The following is a 12429-nucleotide window of genomic DNA, read 5'->3' as shown; positions in this document are numbered from 1 at the left end:
ATTTGGAGTTGAATAAGAATTAGATTTAATACGGCCTGAATGATCCCTTTTATTAATTGAGCCCTTATACATATACAACCTTACCGCTAATTCAATTTATCTGTATAAAACGAAAACAGAGAAGTGCAGTGGAAAGCACATTCTCGTATAAGGAAATTTTGAGGTTGTAATGTGTTAAGGTGACATTGAATGAGGGAAAAATGTATATTTATTTATGGAGCGAGAAATTAACACTTTCTTTTTATACAACTTTAAACTTTTCTACTTTTCAAATGAAAAGGATTCTTAATATTGTCAATCAGTTAAATAATAGAAAATGCGAGGAGCTAAATTCTCGACTAAATTGGATTTTTTATAGATATATTGGTATAATTATATAACTTTTAACGCATCATTTTTTATCCCTCAGTAATTTAGTGCAAAAACCGAGGCAAAAACTGAATTTGGTGACGATCCTATCGCCACTGATTATAGTTTGTTAAAGAACGCTTTTCATATGTATGAAATACGCGTGTTTTTAATTTTTGCACGAGAAAAGCCAGGTATACTATGAACTGTACGTCTATTGATGCTACCATTAACAACCTGTTAATCTTGAACACGTAATGAAATTTTTTGCACGGTATCCATCAGTCAATGCGGTATGATATTTTGGTCCTTCTGAGGATTTAAAATTAATCCAAAACCGTAATTATTTTCTCTTGCACCACATTCGATTTTAATATTTTTTTAAACTTGCGTTGTTATTTCAATATAAGACCAATAAGAGATTTGATCGGTGACGAACCGCTACTTTTACGATTTGAAGGTGAATGTTTGCATCGCTGCTATAATAGTGTATGTACCTATGAAAATGACTCACATTCTCGACGTAAAATGAAATGTTTTACAGAATACCAAAATATATAGATGTTTTTAAAAAATGCAGTACATAATCAATATCACCGTGCAAAAGCACTCACGAATAACGTTAAAAATTGTTCTTATGGAGCTGGGATCGTGTCAAACTTCTGGAAGTTGATGACATAACTTAATTGGAATTCTTTAAATGCCTTATTGTAATTTCACTTTCTATAACCCGAAACAATTGCCTGAAGTTGAACGTTATGTTACTTACATTTTGCAAAAAAAAACGCTCCAATCCCTTGTTGTAACCAGTATAAGTAAACAAAAAAAAATCACTTATTGGTCCTTCCGAAATTGCCGAAGATTTCGTATACCGATAACAATACACTTTCTAAGACGGCAAACTAAAAACTGAATGCTTCTACAGGTAACGATAGTTGGTGTAGGTAAGTATGGTCAAGCAAGGGGGGCTACGGTACGGAGGAGGGCTACCGACCACGACCACCTGCTTCTTACCATTTACGAAGGTGATCTTCAGGTACCTACTAGAATAATGTAGATGCGACGCTCTCGTCAATCCTACCGTTGTCGCAATTATATAGGTGATTGCGTCTATTTACAATTAACTACTGGTTTCTTTTTTTCAAACTTGAACATTTGTGCTCGTTTGACATTTTTAATTTGTGTATTTTACCTTCAAATTTCAGCACGATAACATAAGCTAGTTTCATTTAGAAAAAAATTATAATGTGCACATGTCAAGCACGCGGCCGTAATTTACTGTTAAATTCGATATTACTTTTAGTGCATTTAAAATTAGAATTCAATAAGGGGATTAATTAAGTTATTTATAAAAACTACTTAAGATCTGAGTCAGCGCAAATACCAACAAATACGAATGAATTGGCAATTATATCAACAGAAAGACTCGGTAACGATCAGCGGATTAATTTCCGAAAAGGGTTCTGAAGAAGCTTCGCATTCAGTAAAACTTCTGTAACCAGACTAGGTACGTTTGGTAGTAAAAGATCGAGTTCTTTGTAATAACGTCATCTTTGAGAAATAGCGGATTGGGTACGGACATTGATTATACAGTGAGTTTTTTTTAAATGCGAACATAGGAGTTTGCATGCAATGTAATTTCCCTATGTTCGATTTAAAAAAAAAACACCAAACGCGCAACTTGTGTGACTATGAACAGCAGCTTTATAGTCTTGATGATGAAGAGCCCTCGGTAAGATTTGTTTAAAGAAGCCATGTGAGGCCATAGCAACTTTAGGATAAATTTTTCTTAAACTTACAATAACTTGACCTCACAGGGTACGCGCTGATACCACAAATCATTGTGAACCAACCTTCAATTATTTGTAGGTCATGTGCACCTGGTATTCTACTAATTTGATCTATTCAATACATAAATGAAGAAAATAAGAAAATAAATAACAAAAACCACTACAATAAATGTTCGAGGTGTCATTCTAAGCAATAACTTAACCGATTTCGGAAAATTGGACGGCGGTATTTTTAAAAATGTGACAGCTGTCAATTGTATCTACTACTCATTTGAACTACTCAATAGATTGATGTGTTTTTTTTTAAATCGAACATAGGGAAATTACATTGCATGCAAACTCCTATGTTCGCATTTAAAAAAAATTCACTGTATGTAATCAATGGTACGGATCAAGTTTAAACCATAGGTACAATTCATAAGCTTCTTTAGATTTTAGGTTAGGATCTTAACGCCCTTCAGATTCTTTAGTTTCTAAAATTCTTTCGTTTCTTAAATACAAAATATTCATTAGATTCCTTTGTTTCTTCAGGTCCTTCCAATTCCTACAATTCTTTTTTTAGTTTTTCAAGTGATTCGAAGCCATTAGATTCTTCATTGCCAATCAATTCTTAAGATTCTTCGGATTCCACCGTTTATTCACATACTTTAGATTCTCTAGAACCATGAAATATTTCAGATTCTTAGGATTATTCCAATTATTCCGATCCATAACATTTTTCTTAGGACTCTGAAAGTTTGTAGAAGGCCTTTGAATCCTGCTTTTGGGCAGTGTTGCCGACTCTTAAAGACCCTTAAACGCACTTAGAGACCCTTTAAATTCGTAAAGAACATCAAGGACCTCTAAATGTCCGATATTAATACTTAAACGCTACTAACGGCCTGCTAAAGGCTCTATAAATCAAGAAAGGTTATGGGCACCATTGAAGACTTTTTGAGAAAACACATTATGGTGATTGTTTTTAAAGGTCAATAAATAAATAAGGTATATGGTTCATTTTAAACGAAACATAAGAGATTGTGACATATTCTCTTGAAAAATCTCTTGGTATATATAGGCATGCAGTTATTTATTTTTTTAAATTTTATTTTGTGTCACAGTATTGCTGAATTACTTAACGTTTAGACACATTTACTTCGACATTAACCGTGATACGGAATTTTTTTAATCGGTACCATAATTTGCATCCGAATTATGTTCGTTTTGTGCTGACTTGTGCGCCAAAGATATTTGTTGTGTGGTAATTACCCTCGTAATTACCTTTGCAGTGGCAATTTACTGAACTCGTGGGGTCCACAATCCCACTGTGATAATTTGCGGCTATCACCAAAAAAATAATGTACTTTACATTGATTTGTAGAACTTTGCGGCGTCTAACCAAAATAAAACAAATAGGAAGCGTAATAACAATTTACGACATTTAATTAACAAGAAATATATACATTGAGGTGAACAAAAAGGTGCTTACTGTTCAGCAGTTCGAAACCGACTCTGCTTCATTTAGGGATACTTGTCCCTGGAATCTTAAAACTACCGTTAGGCCTTGCCGAAATACCAAGAAGGTCTCTTCTAAATAAAAATACTAGGAAATTCTCAACAACTAAAAGGTCTTTTGTGAAAATACTAAGAAATTCTCAACAATATTAATAGACAAGTTCGCACTTCCTATGTTGTCGGAGAGCGTGTGGCGATTTTACTGCCAACCTTATTTTATACTATTAATTCGGCCACTGTTTATATTAGTATTTATTAGTATTCATTCGTTTCTACAGAAGCCACGTCAACCTTCTTTATTGTTGTTCTTGTTACGGTTACAAAAGAATTTAATTTACCGTTGTCGAAGTTTTTGGATGGGTATTTTCAGACGCGAAACGGATGCACTTCGAATAATTAGCGTGCAAATCGCACTAAATACAGTAAACAGTTCAACTTCAAGTGCACTAATCTTTCGCAGATCGAGCACAATTGAGATGCATGCCCCTAAGTTGTAACCCCTAGAGTAGAAAATCATCTATGCCCCCTCCGTTTTTTGTTAATTGGCGTGTGCACTAAATTTACCCCCGAAATTCACTATCGCATATTCGCCCCCAGAATATTTTGCCCCGGAAGATTCGTTCTCAAAAAATTGGCCCGCGGAAAATTCACCCCCAGAAGATTCGCGCGCGGAATAGTCACTGCGCGGAAGATTTGGTTAAAAAAATTGCTTTCCCAGTTTTTGGCTCTCCGAAAACCCGCCCGGGGTATTTTCTCCCGTAAGATTCGTTCTAAAGATAAATTTCTTAAGATCAATCCGGTAGGGTTGAGCAGTCCTGAACGTGAATTTTCTTTGGAACGAGTTCCTAGCGAAGGCGTATTCCGGCGGAAGCGAATTCTATAGGGGTGGAATTTTTTTGAGATTATTTTAGTTTAGTTAAAGTGTGCGTGTGCTAGTCAGTTAGAATTAATGTCATGTCAATTTACAATTTTTCAATTACAAAATTAATTTTACACATCGGTATTCGTTAATTCAATAGGTTATGTAGCCCAGTTCACGAAGATCATTTCGGTACTTCCTGCGAATGGTGTGTACAAGAATATAAATTGTAAATTAGTGCGTGCAAGCAGTCTTGTTTGTCGAAGTGTTTAGAATCGTGTGGTACATCAACAAAGGATTGTGCACGTTTTCGGGAAGACATTCGGTGGCAAATAAGTAAGTGCATTTCGTTTTTATTTTCGTGTGAACGTTTGGAAATCGTACGGCATTGTGTGCGATTTTTAGAAAGAACATTCTAGAACGAAAAAACGCGAGGTAGTGCACGGTACGTACGGACAGTAAGCTGAAAAACGAGGAGAGTTCGTTGTTTTTGTTTCGAGAAAGTGTCATTGCACTTGTACTGTCAGTCGAGAAAAGAACAATTTCGTCGTGATTTCATCATCGTATGAAAGTGGACAATCGGTTCTTTGAGACACAGTGAATTCGGGAGAAACAAAATGGAGAGCGATCGAGTTAATATTGAAAAACTGGAAGGCGGAAGCAACTGGCTGACGTGGAAATTTCAAATGCGTCAAGTGCTAGAAGCTAGTGAACTATTCGACGTGGTAGATGGTACTGATTCCCCACCGTCAAATAGGGATGAAAATTATAGGACGGCTATCGTGGCGTGGAAGAAGAACGATGCCAAAGCGAAACGTGCAATTTCAACGGCGTGCAAGAAACAGCCATTGCTGCAAATTATGAATTGTGATACGGCAAATTCGATGTGGACGACGCTGAAAAGTACATACGAGCAGACATCGAAGTCAAATGTTTTATTTTTGCAACAAAAATATTACAGTTTCACAAAGGAGCCGGGCGATGATATTGCAACGTGTATTTCGAAACTCATGGAGATTGTGCAGCAATTGAAGGATCAAAAGGAGAATATTTCCGATACGATGGTTATGACAAAAATTTTGATGGCTTTGCCAGCAGAATATAATCATTTCCACAGTGCTTGGGAATCGACGAGTGCGGAAAATCAAACCATGTCAAATTTGCGTGCGCGATTAATGGCAGAGGAGCTTCGATTAAAATCGCAGGGTCAGATAGAAAATGTGGAAGCGTTAATGGCCAAACAGAATTTTTCGAAGAAATGCAATTCTAATTCGAAAAAGGGTCATTCGTCGGGACAGAACAAGAAACAAAAGGGCACGAGTAATAGCGGAAAGTTAAAAGGTTCGTGTTTTTCTTGCGGCGAAGCTGGTCATTGGAAACGGGACTGTCCACAGAAAAAGCAGAACAGTTCGGACAACAGCAAAAAGCATGACAGTGCATTGGCAGATGCATTTGTGTGTCATGGCACAACATTAACTGAAGACAAAGACTCTTGGGTGTTGGATTCAGGGGCCAGTGACCACATGTGTCATCGACGTGAGTGGTTTTACAATTTTGTGGAGACATCGTCACATATAATAATTGGAAATGGCGAAAAGATCATGGCTCAAGGAAGAGGTGACATCAATCTTCTTGCGTTTGATGGTAATCAATGGATTCGCAGACGGATGGTAGATGTGTTGTATGTACCGGAAATTCACGTGAATTTATTTTCGTCTGGAAAGGCCATGGATCGTGGTTATCAATTACAGTCGGATAACAAACTTTGCAAATTGCTGAAAAATGGAAACATTTTTGCAGTGGGAGTTCGACGCGAAAGGTTGTTTCAAATGCTATTCAAATGTGAGACAACATCTGAAGTCGATGGAGCCATTGCAAATGTGGCTGTTAAGAAAATTTCGCTTCGTGCATGGCATGAACGTATGGGACATCAAAACGTCGCACATGTGAAGAAATTTCTACAAAGCAACGATATTGATTTTGTAGACGAAGATTTTGCGTGCGAAGCGTGCGTCTATGGAAAGCATCATCGAGGAAGCTACAAACTTCGTGAGGAAAAATCAAAGAAATACGAGGAAATCATTTATGCGGATGTTTGTGGACCAATGCAAACGAATTCGATTGGTGGTTCGAAATATTTTTTACTTCTTAAAGATGATTTTTCACATTATCGTTTTGTATATTTTCTGAAGCAAAAATTGGAGGTAGCAGCAAAGGTTAAGGAAGCGGTGATACGAATGCAACAAGAGAATGGACACAAGGTGCGCTATTTTCGATCAGACAACGGGACTGAGTTTGTTAATGCGGAGTTGAAGAAATTTTTCAACGATTCTGGTATTGTACATCAACGAACTGTACCGTACACGCCGGAGCAGAATGGCTGCGTCGAACGCGATAATCGGACGATCGTGGAGTCAGCGCGGACGATGATTCATTCAAAGCAAATGGATTACAAATTCTGGGCGGAGGCTGTAAATTTTGCAGTATATGTGCTGAATCGAACTGGAACGAGCACTGTTTCGGAAAAATCACCGTATGAATTGTGGTACGATAAGAAGGCGAAAATCGAGCATTTACGAATCTTCGGGTCTGAGGTTTTCGTACACATTCCAAAGGAGAGGCGACAGAAGCTGGATCCAAAAGCAGTCAAGTGTATATTTGTCGGATTCGACCATTATTCGAAATTATATCGAGTGTGGAATCCGATGACGAACAAAATCGAGGTAGCTCGTGACGTGATTTTTCTTATGGAGGAATCAATGGCCACACTTGACATTAATAACGAGAAAGGGGTCGATAAAAAAGCTAACGTGATGGATGATGAATTGGATGCTGATGATGCAGAAATGATACCGGAACAACCAACCAATCATGGTGCAGTATGCGATATCGATAGAGGGAATATTATTGAACGACGTCTGCGCGATCGAAGCAACATTGTACCAGCAGAGCGGTTAACGTATTTCACATCAACAGATCGTGTTGTCATGTTGGCAATTGACGAAGAACCAAGAACGTACGAACAAGCCATTCATTTGAGCGATCACATACAGTGGGAGCAGGCAATGAACGAGGAGTACGATTCGCTCATAAAAATTCGCACATGGAATTTGGTCAATCAACCGAAGGACAAAAAGGTGTTCGTGTGCAATGAGGAAAAAGCAGAAAACAAAAATGCAATTTTGTCGGTAATTGAACACTTGCGAAGAAAATTCGATGTCGAAGTGTTCGAAGTGAGATCATTTTTGGGGTTTGAAATTGAACAGCGAATGGACGATTCAATTCACGTAAATCAACAGGCGTATGCACAAAAGGTACTTAATCGTTTCGGCATGACAAACTGTAATGCTGTGGCGACACCATCGGACAGTGCACAAAATCTTGGAGATTTTTATGCAGACGAAGAAACGAATTTTCCGTATTGTGAGGCAGTTGGTAGTTTGATATACATAGGAGTGGTCACACGACCAGACATCAGTTTTGCTGTTGGTAATCCAAGCCGACATCTTGAAAAATCGGCAGTGGCGCACGTGAATGCGGTAAAACGCATCTTAAAATACATCAAAGGAACAATACATATGGGCATTCGATTTGAAAGTGGCACCAATTTGAATCTGTGTGGTTACAGCGACGCAGATTATGCGGGAGACATCAAAACCAGGCGATCTACATCTGGGTATGTTTTTATGCTTGGTAACAGTATTATTAGTTGGGGTTCGGAGCGTCAAAAATCAGTGGCGCTGTCAACAACTGAGTCCGAGTATATGGCGGCGGCGTATGCGATAAAGGAATTGATATGGTTGTATCTATTGTTATACGAATTATTGCCGGTCGTTTTGGACAAACCGATTTTTCTTATGGATAATCAAAGCGCAATTCAACTTATCAAGAATCCGGAATTCCATAAGAGAACAAAGCATATCGATGTACGATATCATTTCATTCGAGAGCAGTACGATGATGAAATCTTCGATTTGAAATATGTGGCGACGGACGAACAGGTATCCGACATAATGACGAAAGCTTTACCGAAGAATAAGCATCAATATTTTCGTACATTGATAGGCCTTATGCCAAAAGAATGATTTTTATTGGCTTAGGTTTAGCAACTAGTAACTAAAAGTGGGAGTGTTGAGATTATTTTAGTTTAGTTCAAGTGTGCGTGTGCTAGTCAGTTAGTATTAATGTCATGTCAATTTACAATTTTTCAATTACAAAATTAATTTTACACATCGGTATTCGTTAATTCAATAAATTTTCGGAGGCGAACTTTCCATGGCGAATCTCTTTACAAGACTACAACTGGTAGTTTGTTAACTGCTCTTCTCTGCTGATGATAATCGTAAAGTAAATTATTAGTTAGAAAAATCAACAGTGTGGTGGATAAAATCAATCATCAGTTTTGATTAAAAATTCGGTTATTCTTTGCCATTGCAAGATGTTTGTTATTTAACCAAAAAAAATTTGGTATGCAGTAAGAAAAGGATCTCACAAAAAAATTAAAAAGCAAATCGACCCGGAAACGCTTGAAGGAGTTTTGAAGTCATCAGAAATAATTATCTTAAGCATCGCGGAAGATATCAAAAATGACATTGACGAAATTGTCCCACAGCCTTCAACATCAAACAATACTGATAGTAACATTGTAAGTAGAACCTTCTAGTAAAATTCGCAACAGAAAGGAGTGAACTTAGTATTTATTGACAAGATAGTGATTTCATCAATTTTTAGCGCGTTTTTGAAACAAAAAGTATAAGTACAATGGTAGCTCTTATATAATATTCAGTCGGCTGCAAAGGTTTTTTAAGTACATATAACTCTGGAAGGATGGAATCATCGTAGAATGCTCGGGCTTTGCAAGCAAATTATATTTCAGCGCTTAAATAGCTCCACGTATCGAGTACTTTCCAACTTGTTTTTATTTCAGTTAGTTTTTGACCAAGAGTGACCTTTTTCTAATGCGTAGGTATATTTTTGTTAGTATCCTATGATGACCCTGTGATTTAAAATAGGAATAAAGGTTTAATTTACCTTGTATAATAATTTATTGTGCTTACTGTAATTTTTTGTCCTTCATTCGTTTTTAATGTTTCTACTTTAGTGGAAGGGGTGGGTAAAGTGAATCGCACTTTGCCCATTATGTAAATCATTTAGATTTTAGAGGGTGTCAGAATCTATATTATTATTTGTGATTCCTAGTTTGCATGCAGGTTTTTAACGTAATTTTCAAAAAATCAAATGCGCTATTATGGGGCGATTTTCCGTTAGTGTGTGGGAGATCTCGGCACCAGAAGGTTGCACAAATGCCGTTAATGTCTTGTTTGATAGATGTAGATCCCCCATTAGTGCAGCAAGAGATGTTTTTTTTCTAATCACTTTGGAATGGTGCCCAAATTTAAGTAAAATCTTCAATTATTTTTTATTATACCTGAATCAGAATCTCCGTTTTAAACACTCAAATGCGTGCGAAAAAGGGCCTTTAAAACACACGTGCTTTAAAGTTGCTAAGTAACGATATAAGTAAGTATGACTTTTGAAACTGTCATCTGGATGAAATAAAAACTCCTCTTAGGTCGCTTTCCGTAAAGGCAGAACATTTCTTTGGCTTTTGTATCTATCCTTTGGTTGAAGCTTTCACAAACGCGCGTAATTTAGGGTATGCTTCCAAATCTGTTCCACTTTTTAATCGCAGCATTGCTTTAAAGTTTTGAATGAATGCACCAAAATATAGAAGATTTAAATACCTTTGACATTTCCTTCATATATGCCAGCATTATCGACGCATTTAAGACTGTATTCGTAAGTAACTTTCCTATTCATCCATGGAAACAACTTTTCATATTCTTTATAATAGGCTTTACTGGAGTTGGATTTTACACCTACCAACGTTTGTTTAGATTTTACAACAATCGATTTAATGGACAGTGTATTATCGTTTTCAACGGAAATTGTTTAATTCACAAAGACGATGATTTTTATAAGCAAACGTCAAGTGACATTTCCATGGCAATCGTGAAATTACGAACACCCAGCCCACTTAATTAGACATGTATTCGAGTATAACGTCAACATGACTTCATTGTATTCCCTATTTTTAAATGATACTGCAGGTATAATAAAAAATACTATAAGATACACGTGTATAATTAGTCTTTAAAGCACTTGCAACGTTAAAGGCACTCCGCTTTGCGTCGTGCCCTTAAACTCGTTGCGCGTGCTTTAAAGACTTGATTATACACTTGTATCTTAATATACTATTCCAATATTGTCGAGAAAACGGTAAAACACGCATTGGCTTTATCTTTATGTATGCATCCCTTTCATCGGGGAAACTGCAAAACACATTGCTTTGATGCACACGATTTCAATTTTGTGTTCCTCTCGTCATACTCTAGTTTTGGTTATGTTGGTAGAGCAACATTTTCAATTATTCAATAATTTCGTCCGGGATACAGCAAAACACATTGGATTGAGTTGACTAGATTTTGTAGCCTCCTTGTCAATTTCATGCTTAAGTTGATAGAACGAAATCTTTATTTATTCATCAATTTCTTATGAACTTATTGCTTTGATGCACAGGAACTAAATTTTGTGCAATTCTTTTCACACTCTCAGTTCGGTTAAGTTGGTAGACCAAAATTTTCATTTGTGTTCTGTACACTTTTGTTTGTAAAATTAATACTTTATGAGTTATTCGCGACCAAAGTAATCACATTCATAGAAAAGATCTGTTTTCTATATTTTCTTCGATTAACGGGCCGACATCAAGAAGATAGACAGGCGACGGAAAATTGATAATATAAGAACAAAATTGTAGTTTTTAAGCAAAACATGTTTTTTAATGATTGCTGTAGGACGAAATCTTGGCTTGTTATAGGTTCGTCAAACGCTAAATTAGACAGTTTCAAGAGTTGCGAAAAAAACTTATAGAATCCGTATAGGTAGTATTTAAAAAACTTTTCTTAAAAAAAAGTCTATCGTAAAAATTGAGCGAGTTATAATAAAAATAAGGTTCATCCCTACTTTTTTCAGTGAAAATAATTACCACCCTAATTAAAATTAGTCGTTACCCTTATTGAGAAGTTTGACCAGTTTACAATACTTAATTTTGAAATAATTTGAGCTAAATATGGGAAACGAGTTTTAACAATTTTATGAAAAATGTCCTCTAGTCAATTTCAGAAATTTCCTTGAAATATCCTTAAAAGTGCATTTAAAAAAATAAGAGCTTATATCGGAAGTGCTGGGTACTAATCATAAAAAAACGTGTATCATAATTCAATAATAATTACTGTACAGGGTGTAAATCGAAAAGTGGAACATAGGCGTTTAACATGGGAAATTACTTTTTCTTTGCGCAAACGTTTCTTAATTATTATTTTACGCAAAAATACTTCAAATAAAAGAGATATAAATTCTGCATCTAAGTCATGTGAAACGATTTTATTCTACCTCTTCTTGTACGCGAAAAAATTAATTATAAAGATTCTGTTTTCACGAGTTTTTAGTCTAAGTAGCCATGGACTATGTTTTTCTTTTATCATTTTATCACAAAAATGTGCTATTGAATGCGTGTTATCCGTCTGTCTGTCTGTCCAAACCCACTTCTGCGGGGAATCGTGCTAGAGTGCTGTTCCAGACGACCTTCAAATATACAAATGAATTAATTATTATCCATCACCGCCCTCCTCCTCGACTCCGACTCCTTATAGGGGTAGCTACTGATTGTGAAGGGTATCCTTTGGTAACGTCAAATTTTAAGAGGGAACGTTAAAAACAAAGTGGTAATGCAATATTGAGGCGAATATCCCTAAGGACTTGATTGTCTGTTAAAATGATTTTGTACGATTCACTTTTAATCAATACATTTAGAGGTAATTGTAATTTCTGTTTAATTAACATATTTGAATTGAAAATTGATCCGTTCACACCACGGAT

General features: G+C 36.3%; 1 protein-coding gene across 6 annotated transcripts in view; it reads right to left on the bottom strand.

The window, feature by feature from the left end:
• The window catches only part of LOC116174313, a 56695-nt gene extending 55386 nt beyond the window's left edge, over positions 1-1309 (bottom strand). For 2 of the 6 annotated variants that reach the window (XM_031492246.1, XM_031492261.1), the window contains exon 1: positions 1118-1304. The gene's annotated coding sequence lies outside the window, so the exon portion shown is untranslated. Of the gene's footprint in view, positions 1-1117 lie in introns of all 6 variants that reach the window. The other 4 variants (XM_031492215.1, XM_031492224.1, XM_031492253.1 and 1 more) reach the window with 3 other exon arrangements.
• Between the last annotated feature and the right edge of the window lie 11120 nt (positions 1310-12429).

Source organism: Photinus pyralis, unplaced genomic scaffold (assembly GCF_008802855.1).
Source record: "Photinus pyralis isolate 1611_PpyrPB1 unplaced genomic scaffold, Ppyr1.3 Ppyr1.4_LG1, whole genome shotgun sequence".
NCBI lineage: Eukaryota > Metazoa > Arthropoda > Insecta > Coleoptera > Lampyridae > Photinus > Photinus pyralis.
Note: the sequence above shows the minus strand (reverse complement) of the source record. Positions and strands in the feature narration are given on the sequence as shown.